The 13,288-nt window shown below is 41.6% G+C and overlaps 1 protein-coding gene across 1 annotated transcript in view; it reads right to left on the bottom strand.

Annotated features, from left to right (window-relative positions):
- ZNF397 (zinc finger protein 397) overlaps nucleotides 1-13,288 on the bottom strand; it is a 54,216-nt gene that overhangs the window by 10,600 nt on the left and 30,328 nt on the right. The window lies entirely within an intron of this gene.

Below are 13,288 nucleotides of genomic sequence, written 5' to 3'. Positions count from 1 at the left end.
TACTGGAAAAAGTGAGGTATTGGGGTAAATCTAAATGGGCATGAGTGGCTCATGGAGTTTACAATATATATGTAGAATTAAAATATATGGAAAAAAAATAGCATAAGAGGAGGAAGGTAAATGGAACCAAAATATTACAAGGTCTTTGGATTATCCTAGAAATAGTAAACCAAGATAAACTGTAATAAATTAAATACGTATGTTGTGATTTCTAAGGCAGCCTTTTTCAAACAGGGTTCCACAAGAAAATATTATGAGTGACTATTTTCTTAATTCTCCCAAAGATGGTAGAGAGCTAGTACATCAATAGATGTATAGGAGAAACATTAATATGTTACAGTGAATGCTTTAGAGCATTTTGGCTTAATCTTCTCACAGAATCACATTTGAGAAAGCCTATGAGGTGAAAGCTATAAGGTGACAGGTAAGTAACAATACAAGGATGTATAAACAATAAGCTGATAGAGAAAAAACGGAAAAACAAAAAAAACTTGATAACGTAAATAAATCAGGCACATGAAGAGAAAAAAGAAAAACAAAAAAAGAAACAAAAGATGGGATAAAATAAAAACAAAAAAATAAGATGGTACATTTAAATCCTAACATCAGCTATATTACATGTAAATTAACTACTTTAATAAAAGGCAAAGAAAAACTAATAGCTAACGTCATACTTAACGGTTAAACATTACATGGTTTTCTCCTGGGAAGAAGGGAAGAAAACAAGAACATGTTACCACTTTATTCAATACTGTATAACTTCTATTCACTATTCATAGACAATGCAGTACAACATGAAAAATAAACGAGATATACAAAAAAGAAGTCAAACTGTATTACAGATTATGCAATCACGTATACAGAAAATCCTAAAGTGTCTTTAAAAAGTTACTAGAACTAGTAACGGGTTTTATTGCAATACACAAAACCTGACTGCATTTCTGTATACTAGCAATGAACAACTAGAACCTATAATTAAAAAGATTTTCTCAGTTGCACTAAAAAATGAAATACTTAGAAGCAAATTCAACAAGCTATGTGCAATATCTGCATAATGAAAACTACAAAACACTCCTAAGAGAAATTAAAGACTTAGAAATATATACCATCATCTACAGACAGGAAGATTTTATATTAAGAAGACAAATTCTTCCCAAAGTGATCTGTGGATTCAATGCAACCTCAATCAAATTCTTAGCAGGCCTTTTTGTAGAAACTGACAAACTGATTCTAAACTCTGTGTAGAAAGTCAGAGAAAGGTCTAAACAATTTTGAAAAAGAACAAAACTGGACAGCTTATACTACTTGATTTCAAGCTTTATTACAAAGCTATAGTAATCAAGGCAGTGAGATACTGGCAAGGACAGACATATCCATTAACTGAATAGAACAGAGTCTATAAACAGATCTAAATATGTATGTACAAATGACATTTAACAAAGTTGCCAAGATAATTCAATGGTGAAAAAGTAGTTTCTTTTCAAAAACAAGTGTTACAAGTGGATATCATAATAATAAAAATTAACTCTGACTCTATTCTTTACCTATTGAGCCACCAGGGAAGCCCCTCCTTATATTATACACAAAAATTAACTAGAGGGGCTTCCCTGGTGGCTCAGTGGTAAAGAATCTGCCTACCAATGCAGGAGACACAGGTTCAATCCCTGATCCAGGAAGATCCCACATGCCACAGAGCAACTAAGCCTGTGCACCGCAACTACTGAAACCTGTATGCCTACAGCCCATGCTCCACAACAAGAGAAGCCATGGGAATGAGAAGCCCATGCAACGTAACTAGAGAGTAGCTCCCACTCACCCTAACTAGAGAAAAGGCTGTGCAGCAACGAAAACCCAGCACAGCCAAAAATAAATAAATAAAATTATTTTAAAAATTAACTAGAAATGTAATATAAACCTAAATATAAAACCTAAAGCTGTAAGACTTCTAGAAGCAAAGTAAAGCATAGATGACCAAAATTAATACATACAACTAAGAAAATACATTTGTGTTGTTTATGCCACCCACTCTATGGTTTTGGTACGGCATCCCTAGCAGCAAAGACAGCATGTTTTTGAACTTTATACATTTATGGAATCATACCACATATATTCTATGAGTGTTTTTATGCTCAACGTTATGTTTGGAAGATTCACCCACAGTGCATTCATGTTCACCACTATAACGTGACATATACCACAAGTGATCTATCCATTCTTCTTCAATGGATAAGAACATTTTGCTATTTCAAACAATGCTGATATGAATATGCTAGTGCGTCTATCTTGGTATACACATACAAATATTCTCTTGGTTATATAAATTTAGGGTCAGAATTGTTGGGTCTTCAACTAGATTTTTCCAAAGTGGTTAAGCCACTTCACACTTCGCTCAGGTATGTATAGTTCACATAGTGCTATATTCTAAGCAACATCAAGTCTAGTCCTTTTTAAACTCACTGCAATCAGGCTTTTATCTCTGTAACTCCACCAAAACCATACTTATTAAAGCCCCTAATATGCTCTATCTTAACAAATCCAACGGTCAATTTTCAGTCTTATTGATTTATTTGACATAGTTGATTATTCTCTTAAATCATTTACTTTCTTTATGCTAACTTACTTTTCTCCTATTCTCCATATAATGGTTAGTGATCTTTACATGTTATCTTGTGCAAAGAGTTCCACTGGTTTCCCATTTCACTGGAAATAACTTAGGATCTGGTCCCTTGTTTTCTCTCTGCCCTAATTTCATTCTACACCACCCCTATCACCTGTCTACCCCAGGCTTGCTCAGTTCCTGCTATATTTATGGGGCTCTGACTTTTGCTATTCCCTCTTCCTGGAAGACCCTTCTCTGTCACATGGCTTACTCTCACACTTTGGTTATACCTCTAACCAATTCTTACCACCTCAGAGAGGCATAATGCTTGGTGGGCCTGCATTTTCTAGGGAACAGATACCATAATAAATGAGCTGAAATAACCAATCTAAGTAATTTGTTAAGGTTTCTACTTTTGAGAGAGACTCAGTACTCTTGCCTGGAGAATTCCATGGAGAGAGAAGCCCCGCAGGTTACAGTGCATGGGGTCACAGAGTCAGACATGACTGAGTGACTAACAGTAGAATAAAAAAAGGTTCTACAGTAAAGACCATGTTGCAATGCAAGCTGTCCTGTCACATGACCTCATTAACCAGGATAACCAATGGTACTGGAAGTGTCAGGAGCAGTCATGGTTGTTGTATGGAGACTCTTGAAAGCCTTTGTAAGAGAACCACAGTGAAGGGACTTCCCTGGTGGTCTAGTGACTAAGACTCCCTGCTCCCAATACAGGGAGTCTGGGTTCAATCCCTGGTCAGGGAACTAGATCCCACATGCTGCAACTAAGAGCTGGCATGCCACAACTAAAGATCCCACATGTTACAACTAAGACCTGGCACAGCCAAATAAATAAAAATAAATATTAAAAAAAAGAACCATAGTGGAATAAGGCCATACTCCCTTCTACCAACAATTTTCTAAGTGAAAAGCAGATCTTGGCTTGCTCTTGAGCACTATTAGAGACTTAATGCTTGACCGCAGGGTACCAAATAACTATTATAAAGTGACCACTGTACTAGTTGTTATTTGATCCATCAATTCATAGAATTGAACATATAAACCAGTATTCCATTATAAAAGCAAATCTGAAAGACAAGTAAATTCCATGTGCAAGTGACTCAGATTCCCATTCCTGTTCCTATTGCTCCACTACCATGCCCCCTCAACCTATAATCATGGTCCCATGGGAGTTCCCTATTACCAGTTAACAGAAGAGGAAAATGCACAGATGGGTCTGCCCAGTGTATGGGCACCAGCTTATACCTCTACTCATGGGTTGCCTCAAACACGCTGGTAAAGGCAAATCCTTCCAGTGGGCAGAATTTCAGGTATATACCTGGTTGTCTACTTTCCATGTCTACTTAGGTAACATAGCCTAAGATACATGTATTGACGATTCACGGGTAGTAACTAATGGGTTATCTGATTACTCATTGTTATTTAGTCGCTAAGTCGTGTCCAACTCTTCGTGACCCCATGGACTGTAGCCTGCCAGGTTCCTCTGTCCATGGAATTTCCCAAGCAAGAATACTGGAGTGGGTTGCCATTTCCTTCTCTAGGGGATCTTCCCGACACAGGGATCAAACCCACATCTCCTACATTGGAAGGTAGATTCTTTACTGGTGAACCACCAGGGAAGCCCATCTGATTACTTAGGTACCTGGGAAGAATAAGACAGAACAAGATGAGAAATAAAGATTCTGGAAGAATATTATGAGGATGAACCAAAGCATGAACCACTAATAAGTTAGTGGCCCATGTGAATCCTACCAAAGGGCATTTTCTGTGGAGAAGCCTCTCAATCAGATGGACACGGCAATCCGTATTATGATGTCAATCAGCCTTTTCACCAGTGCAGTGTTTGCCCAATGGATTCATGCATAAAGTGGTCACGGCAGCACAGATGGAGGCTATATAAGGGCTCAACAATACGGACCTCCACTTATGAAGATTGATATGCCTAGAATAATTTCTATGTGTCCAAGAGGCCAACTGCTAAGGCCCTAATAAGGTACCATTCTCTAGATAGAAACTAGGTAGCCACTTGGGGACATATTCACTATACCCTTTTATTATGGAGAGGGCAACCATTTGTTTTCAAAGGACTATATACACAGTCCAGATAAAAATTTACATTGACTTAATAGAATGCTGTATTTCTTATCACAGTTTTCTATATAGTATTACCGCCAAAGGAGTCATTTTACAGAGAAGGAAGTTCAGCAGTGAGCTCATACACATGTAACTCATGGGCCTTATCATATGTCCCACCATCCAGATTTGAGTGGATGATGATAATGGTGGAATGATTAAATGAAGGTTCAGTTATGGCACCAGCTGGGCAACAACATCTTTGATAAGTTTGCAGTTCTGTCATATCGGATGCAATATATGCAATAAACTAGCGGATGATAAACAGCGCTCTATATTCCCCATGGCCATAACACATGGATATAGGAGCCAAGGGCAGAAGAGAAAGTAATAATGTCTCTTACTCTATACCTCATAATTCACTTACATTAGTTTTGCTTCCTATCCCTTCAATCTTGGGCTTGGTGGGCTTAGGATTCTGATTTTCAAAGGAAAAATACTTCTACCAAGGGACAAAGTCATAATTTTATTAAATTTGAAGTTGAGACTATTTCCTGCATCTGTATTGTGGGCTCCTCAAACTGCCAAACCAGCAGGCAGAGATGGGTCACTCTGCTGGCCAGAATGACTGATACCAATTACCAGTAGGGAAATGGTTGCTGCTACTGGAACTCAGAGGACTTCATGGGGGTGCCCATTAGTTCTCTCATGTCTAATAGGCCCTGTCAATGGTACCCCCAAGTAACCTGAAAGAGACAGGGTCACCAAGGACTTAGATCATCTAGGGAAGGTTTATGTTATTTGACTAGATAAAGAACTCTGTGCCACTGAGATGCCGGCAGAAGATAAGGGCAATGTGGATTGGGTGACAGAAGACAGTTCTCTCAGCTTAGACTTTGTGTAGACTCTTCTCCATCCCTTGTTGATTTCTATAATCCTGCCCAGCCTCTTCATGAAATCTGAATTATCCAGTTTGAATGAACCATCTGTTTCCTGCCAGAATTGATACATTCTCCATAACCATTATCAGTATCTGATACTATACTGTGAAAGTTAAGTGAAAGTGAAAGTCGCTCAGTTGTGTCCAACTCTTTTCGACCCCATGGGTTCATGGAACTCTACAGGCCAGAATACTGGAGTGGGTAGCCTTTCCCTTTTCTAGGGGATCTCCCCAACCCAGGGATCAAACCCAGGTCTCCCACACTGCAGGTGAATTCTTTACCAGCTGAGCCACAACGGATACTATACTGTATATTTATATATTTCCTTTCCCTGCAACTAGAATATAAACTCCTTGAGGGCAAAGGCTTCGGTTGATTAGTTCACAGGTAGTATCCCCCGGGGAAATACAGAATACTGACAGCTTGGTGGTGAGGTGATTTTAATGGGAAAAATGGAGGAGAGGAAGGAATGCCAGGAGAATTTGGTTGCAAGAATGTACAATAAAGCCAGGAGCTTGGAACACAAAAGAATGTTTTTTCTTTTGTGAAAAAAGAGATGGTACTACCTAATACAGGGAAGGGTATTGGCAATGAGAAATACCAACAGCACCGGAAGATACTAACATAGTAAGGTAACCCCAAACCACCCCCTCCCCCAACCATGAAAAAAGATACACACTGCTTCTCACCTGACAGGTGTTCTTAAAACTCTGAACTGAGTCTCCATAGACTGCAACTGGACATGACATCTCAGGGAGCAACTGAAGAATTACCATTTCCTCAGTGAGCTTTTCTTGTTCACATAGAAGTCTGGGGCCTGGAGGCAACTGGGCACCACTGGACTTGGAAGGGAATCATTGCAGAGACTGAAGATATAATTTCTGAGACTAGACCAGCAAAAACATCCTCTGGATATAAAAGACGTTAAGGAGAAAGTAAAAGCTCATTTAACTTTCAAGTGCTTTGCTTTCAAATTTACTATGCTTCCTCCCTCATCATCCAGCAGACAGGGTTAGTTAGGGAAGTCTCTTTTGGACTTCCTTTCCATATAGGTTACCACAGAGCATTAAGTAGAGTTTGCTGAGCTATGTTCTCATCACACCTAATTTTTTATTAGTTATCTGTTTTACACAGTGTATCAACAGTGTATACCACCCGTCTTGGACATGTAGTCTCCATTCCAAGTCTAGAGGTTTTAAAAAATAACCCGGGGGTTAATGCTACCAAACTAAGGATATAACGGGAAACATAAGGCAGGGGAGGGAATTTCAGAATTCTGCCCTAGCGGTTAGCTCTCTGTTATTCGTTGCCCTTCCTACACCCAAATGACACAACTGAGACATCACACTCACACCTTCGTCGGCTGATTCGTGCGGCTGCATCCAAGCTTCTGGATTCCACTTGCTTCCAGTTTCTAATGCTCATTCAGTAGAACCCAAGCCCGGTCAACGACTGGCCGGGTACCCAAAGCACACCAGGCCACAAGCACCGACCAGCTTGCTCCCAGTGCCCCAGGAGCCGCGCCTGGGGGCCACGGAGGCAGCCTCGACTCCCTATAGACTCAAGGAACCGTACACGGTTCCCTGGCGGCGCTGCGAGGCCGCTGGGCAGCCCAGACCGCCCGAGTTCCTCTGCCATCCGTGAGCCGACATCACCCATACCTTGATGTGTTCTCCAGGTCGCCGTCAAGCCTCCCACCCGGTAAACCCGCCATCGCGCCGTCCGCTCTAGGAATCTCGGAGGCTTGCTTAGCTCTATGGCCCGAGACCTCGCACGCGCGCACGCGCGAGGCGGGAGCGGCGAGGTGGGGTGGGGTGGGGGCGGGGAGTTGCCGAGATTTAACCCCTGAACATCCGCGGAACTGGCCTCAGCTAGGGTCCTGTCTGCCAGTTCCTGGCGTAAATGTCGGAAATCATCTTTCGAGAGAGCTCTCTGGGGCAAGGGAGATTTTCTGACTACATAATGAGCTCTTCCTTAAGTATCTCTTTCTACTTTGTTAATGTCTCTCCCACCCCGCCCCCTCCAACCCCACACCCTGTCTCGAGTTCCCAAATCTGTCAATCAGATACGCACGGTGAGCTTCCAATCTTTCTTCCCGTCTCTCAGGTTTCCCTCCGCCCCAGAACACTGACCTGCCTCTTAAAATTGGTTGTTGGGCCCCACCCCAGCTTCCGACTCAGTAGGTCTGCCGTGGGCGCGCAGGTTCTCAGGTGATCCTGGGGCCACACTTTGAGAACTGCTGCCTTAAAAATAGACAGTGCTCAGGAATTCATCCCTGACTTGCTAGAAAGCTGGAGCTGCATCTACTTTGCTGTTAAGAAAGGCCATGGGTGTCTCTTTCTAAACTCTTTGCTTGCCAATACACTCCTCGTTGTGGCTGAAGGATCAGGGTGAGAAGGACCTGAAAGGGGACGGGAGAGGGCATCAGGGTAGGAAAGGATATTGCTGTGTCCTTGGAAGTATCTTGGGAAGTAAGGATGAGGGCAGGAGGAGGGGGGGATATAGAAATAGGAAATAATAGAAGTATTGAGACAGGTGAGATGTGAGTTAAGATGTTGGAAGAAAAGGTGTAGGTTTGGGAAAATGGTGGTTGGCTGAAGTGATGCTTGAGGTAGAGGAAGAAGACTTTGTCTTTCACCCCTAGCACCTGTTCCAATTTATGAAATCTTAGGGATGTGAATGATGGCAGCCCACTCCAGTGTTCTTGCCTGGAGAATCCCAGAGACAGAGGAGCCTGGTAGGAGGCCGTCTATTGGACTGCAGCGACTTAGCAGCAGTAGCAGGGATGTAAATGAGACCCTGATGAAATGTAAGGAACATTATGTAAGAACAAATGTAAGGACTCCTTGTTTGGGTCCAGCACTTCCAAGTAGGGAGTGCAGATGCTTTAAAAAAAAAAAAAACAAACACAGTGAGGTATAACAGGCATACAATAAACAGCAAATATTTAAAGTATACAATTTGGTGAGTTTTGTCCTATGTATACAACCATCACCATAATGAAAATTATGAACATATTCCCAAAAGTTTCCTCCTTCCCTTGGTAATCTCTCCCTTTGTTGCCATAGCCCCCAACCACTATTCTGCTTTCTGTTGTTATAGTTAGCATTTTCTAGAGTTATTTACGTGGACTCAAACAGAATGCACTCTTTTTTGCACTCAAACCTCTTTCACTAAGCATTATTATTTTGAGATTTAGCTATATTGCTGTATCAGCAGCCCACTCCTCCTTTTTGTTGCTGAATGATATTTCATTGGATGTACACACCACAGTTTGTTTATCCATTCACCAGTTGATAGGCATTTGGGGTTATCTATAGTTTTTTTCACCATTAGGAATAAAGGTGCCATGAACATTTGTGTACAAGTCTTTGTGTGGACACAATCTCTTCAAGGCATTCTAGACTTGGTATCATCAATCTCAGGACTCCAGCTTCTGGTCATTTCCCAGTTTGAAAGCCACATCTCCATTTTTAGGTGTTTGTTCAGCACCACATTTCTAGTACCACAAACTGAGTGGCTTAACCCCACAAAAATTTACTCTGTCACAGTCTGGAGCTTAAAACTCAAAATCAAAGGTGTTAGCAAGGGCCATGATCCTCTGAAGGCTCTAGGGAAGGACCGGTTCCACCCCCATCTCCTAACTTCAGGTGGTTGCTGGCATTCCTTGGCCGTGCCATGCAGCATTCAGGACTTTAGTCCCCTGACCAGGAATGGAAGCCATGCGCCCTGCAGTAAGTGCAGAGTCAACCAGTAGACGGCCAGGGAAGTCCCAGTCCTTGGCGTTCTCTCCCTATAGAGATTGTTAGTAGAAATATGGACATTAACAGTGACTCTGGCAAGCGCTCAGAGGAAACGAAAAGCTCAGAAGCAGAATCCTCTGTCATCTTAGAGAATACATATATTGTCATGAACAGAATTTTGCTAGAAATAACAAGCATTAAAAATACTTCTGGTGGGGGCAAATTCTCTGGTGGTCCATCCATTAGGACTTGGCACTTTCACAGCTGAGGCCTGGGGTTCAATCCCTGGTCTGGGAACGAAGATCTCACAAGCCATGTGGTGTGGCCAAAAAAAAAACCAAACAAACAAACCCAAAACAAACAAACAAAAACTTCTGGTGACATCTCAGAAATGAAGAAAACATTTTTTTTTTTTTTCATAGCAAATGCCCTTTTTTTTTTTTTTTAAATTTATTTATTTATTTTTAATTTTTACTTTACAATTCTGTATTGGTTTTGGCATAGATTGACATGAAGAAAACATTATTGGAAGCTGGAGAAAAAGGTGATACTTTTTATAAAGTAGCAGGAACTTGACTGAATCATATTCTACTGTTGGACAGAAAATAAAACTTGTAAGTGATGAGCTTGGGTAGTTAACTGAGGATATTATCAAGCAAAAGGTGTAAAGTATAGATGGATGATTTTCCCTTGCTGATTACAGTAAAAATCTGAGAGGAAAGAGATAAATCGTAAAGGAGTCAGTACTTAAAGAGCTTGTGTGCCACAGCTAAGACCCGGCGCAGGTTGCTACCCGGCGCCCCCCAAAAATACCAAAATTTTGTTCTTTGAAAATACCAACAAAAATTGGATTTTTGTTAGTATATAGCTGGCCTTTACTAGATCAACTAAAGAAAAAAGAGAGATTAACAAAAGCCAAGAAGAGGGGACATCACTACTAACCCTATAAAAATTTCTCTCATAGCTCAGTTGGTAAAGAATCTGCCTGCAATGCAGGAGACCTGGGTTCGATTCCTGGGTTGGGAAGATCCTCTGGAGAAGGAAATGGCAATCTGCTCCAGTATTCTTGCCTGGAGAATCCCATGGACAGAGGAGCCTGGTGGGCTACAGTCCATGGGGTTGCAAGAGTCAGACATGACTTAGCAACAAAACCAAACCAGGGATTATTATAAACAACTTTATGCAAACACATTATACAACATAAGTGAAATGAGCAAACTACTTAGAATTATATAAATTACTAAAACTGAAAAAGAAATAAAAACAATAAATGTATGAAAAGTAAAGAAATTGAGTTCATAATAATTTTTCTAACAAGGAAAAGCACAGGCCTAGATGGTTTCACAAGTGAAATCTATCAAACAGTTTAAGAATATTGGAAGTCGCATCCAAGTCTTTGGGACCCCATGGACTATACAGTCCACCAAATTCTCTAGGCCAGAATACTGGAGTAGGTAGTCTTTCCCTTCTCCAGGGGATATTCCCAACCCAGGGATCGAACCAGGGTCTCCTGCATTGCAGGTGGATTCTTTACCAGCTGAGCCATAAAGGAAACCCCAAAATACTGGAGTGGGTAGCCTATCCCTTGTCCAGCAGATCTTCCTGACCCAGGAATTGAACTGGGGTCTCCTGCATTGCAGGTGGATTCTTTACCAACTGAGCTATCAGGGAAGTAAACATTAATCCTTCACAATCTCTCCCAGAAAATAAAAGGGGCCATTAATTACTCTGATACCAAAGTGAGACAAAGATATCACAGGAAAAGAAAACTACAGACGAATATCTCTAATAATGCAGACACAAATATTCTCAATCAAATATGAGTAAATTAAATCCATCAATATATTAAAAATTATACATCATGATCAAGTGGAATTTATCTTAGCAATACAAGGTTAGCTTAACATCCAAAAATAATGTATTTAGAGAGTTAAATACTTCACTCTCAATAATTGTTCACCAATAATAGAATGTCTGAGTATTGGCATAATCACACAATATATTCTTACTAGAAATGAGAATGTACAGTGTACATCTACAGAAAGCAATATGAATTTCACACACAGTGTTGAATGAAGGCTGAATTAAGAGAGTGCATATCGAGTTCCATTTACATAAAGTACAAAAATAGGCAAGACTAACCTATCATGTTCAGGGTTTAGTGTATGTATGCTATGCTGTTGCTCAGTCGTGTCCAACTCTTTGCAACCCCATGGACTGTAGCCTGCCAGGTTCCTCTGTCCATGGGGATTCTCCAGGCAAGAATACTGGAGTGTGTTGCCATGCCCTCCTCTAGGGTAGTTTCTATCTTTTAGGGCCAGAGGAGGGTAGTGGCTTGATGAGACTGCAGTAGGCACTTCTGAGGATGGATAATATTGTTTCTTCATCTGAGTGCTAGTAACACAAGTGTGTTCAGTTTGTGACAATTCAGTAAACAGTGCACTTATTTGCTTCTAAAATGAGCATCACCTACTGCTACTACTTGGTCTACAATCAGAGCATGACAACATAGACTAAATGTACCACCTTTTATTATAGTGTTTCATCTTACTTCCTGAGACCTCTCCAGTGTTATTCTCTCCACATCAACTATTCCTCTATTCTTCTATCCTCAATTTTTCTCCCCACTCACTCTTTATTCTACAAATATAATTAGGTCTCTAATCTCCTTAGAAAACAAACTCCTTAAAGTCCTGTTGCCTCGACCAACGAGTTTCCTCTCTATTTCCTTCCTGCATTATCACATTTCTCAAAAGGAATTATTATCTATTCACAGGGCCTTACCATACACTTCTTAAACCCCAGGCAAGGACATTCCATAGGTAACATCTCTTTGGCCCTTCTTCTGCCCTTTGCCTTAATTCTAGCATCATCTTAGCATCTTCTCCAGCTCTCTGTAGCATCTCCTGGTTACTTGTTCCCTCTCCTGAGAGCTCTCCTGGTTTTCATGATGTTTGAACTAGCTGGGCCCAGCTTCCCTGAGATGCTCCTCTTCTCTACCAGCTCTACCCCTTCATTCCCTCAGATACTAGTATTTTATAATTCCTTGTTTCTTTTTCCCCAAGATCTCCCTTGGTAATGTCTCTTCCCTATCTTTAGTCATATTTTCAGATACTCGCAAATCTTGCTAAGTTTACATTTTTAACCGCCTGTCCTCTTTCATCTCTTTTGTCCTTTAATCCTATCTACAAAGCACTGGCAGATCCTGCCCCAGAATTACAATTCTGGCCATGTCACACGTAAATGGCTTGCCATGTCACACGTAAATGGCTTGCACCGCTAACTAAATGCATTCCTGATTCCTTAGCAGGGCATTTGAAACTCTCCAAACCCGATCCCAACCCATCCCTTAGCCTAGGATCCAGCCAACGAAGATGCTGGGCTAATTCGCCAGCGGGCCCTGAGCTTCCCACCGCTGTGCTCTCGCTCCTGAAGCTCCCTACCTGGTAGGAAACACTGAACTCCTAAATCTCCATTTTACTCCGTCTGCGGCATGGCTCAGCTTGAGTACCGCAGTCTTTGAGAAAATTAGTGACCTTCTACTGCCGAGTCCCGGATCCCCAAGCCCTTGCAGTCGACAGTGGGGTGGTTCTGCACTTTACACCCTCACCACGCTGGGGTAAGACCCCTTCCCCTACTCTCCGCCTTGTAGCTTCGAGAACTGTCCTTGCAGACAGCGTGTTCGCGGTGTGCGAATGTGATCTGGTCCTCTGCCCCAGATTTACAGATGGTCGGTTCTATTTTTATCTCCTTGTTGCTACACTAAGCTCTATCGCGATTTCTATCTCTGTTTTCCTCTTACAGTCTCCCGTCAGCCGTTTTCGACCTGGGGCTGTCCCCACCAGGTCCCACCCAGAGACCCCTCCTTCTCCCCGGCCCCTTAGTGGTTCTCTGAACCCCGCTGCGCGCCCGCC

The sequence above is a fragment of the Oryx dammah genome, unplaced genomic scaffold (assembly GCF_014754425.2).
Source record: "Oryx dammah isolate SB20612 unplaced genomic scaffold, SCBI_Odam_1.1 HiC_scaffold_22, whole genome shotgun sequence".
NCBI classification, from domain to species: Eukaryota; Metazoa; Chordata; class Mammalia; order Artiodactyla; family Bovidae; genus Oryx; species Oryx dammah.
Note: the sequence above shows the minus strand (reverse complement) of the source record. Positions and strands in the feature narration are given on the sequence as shown.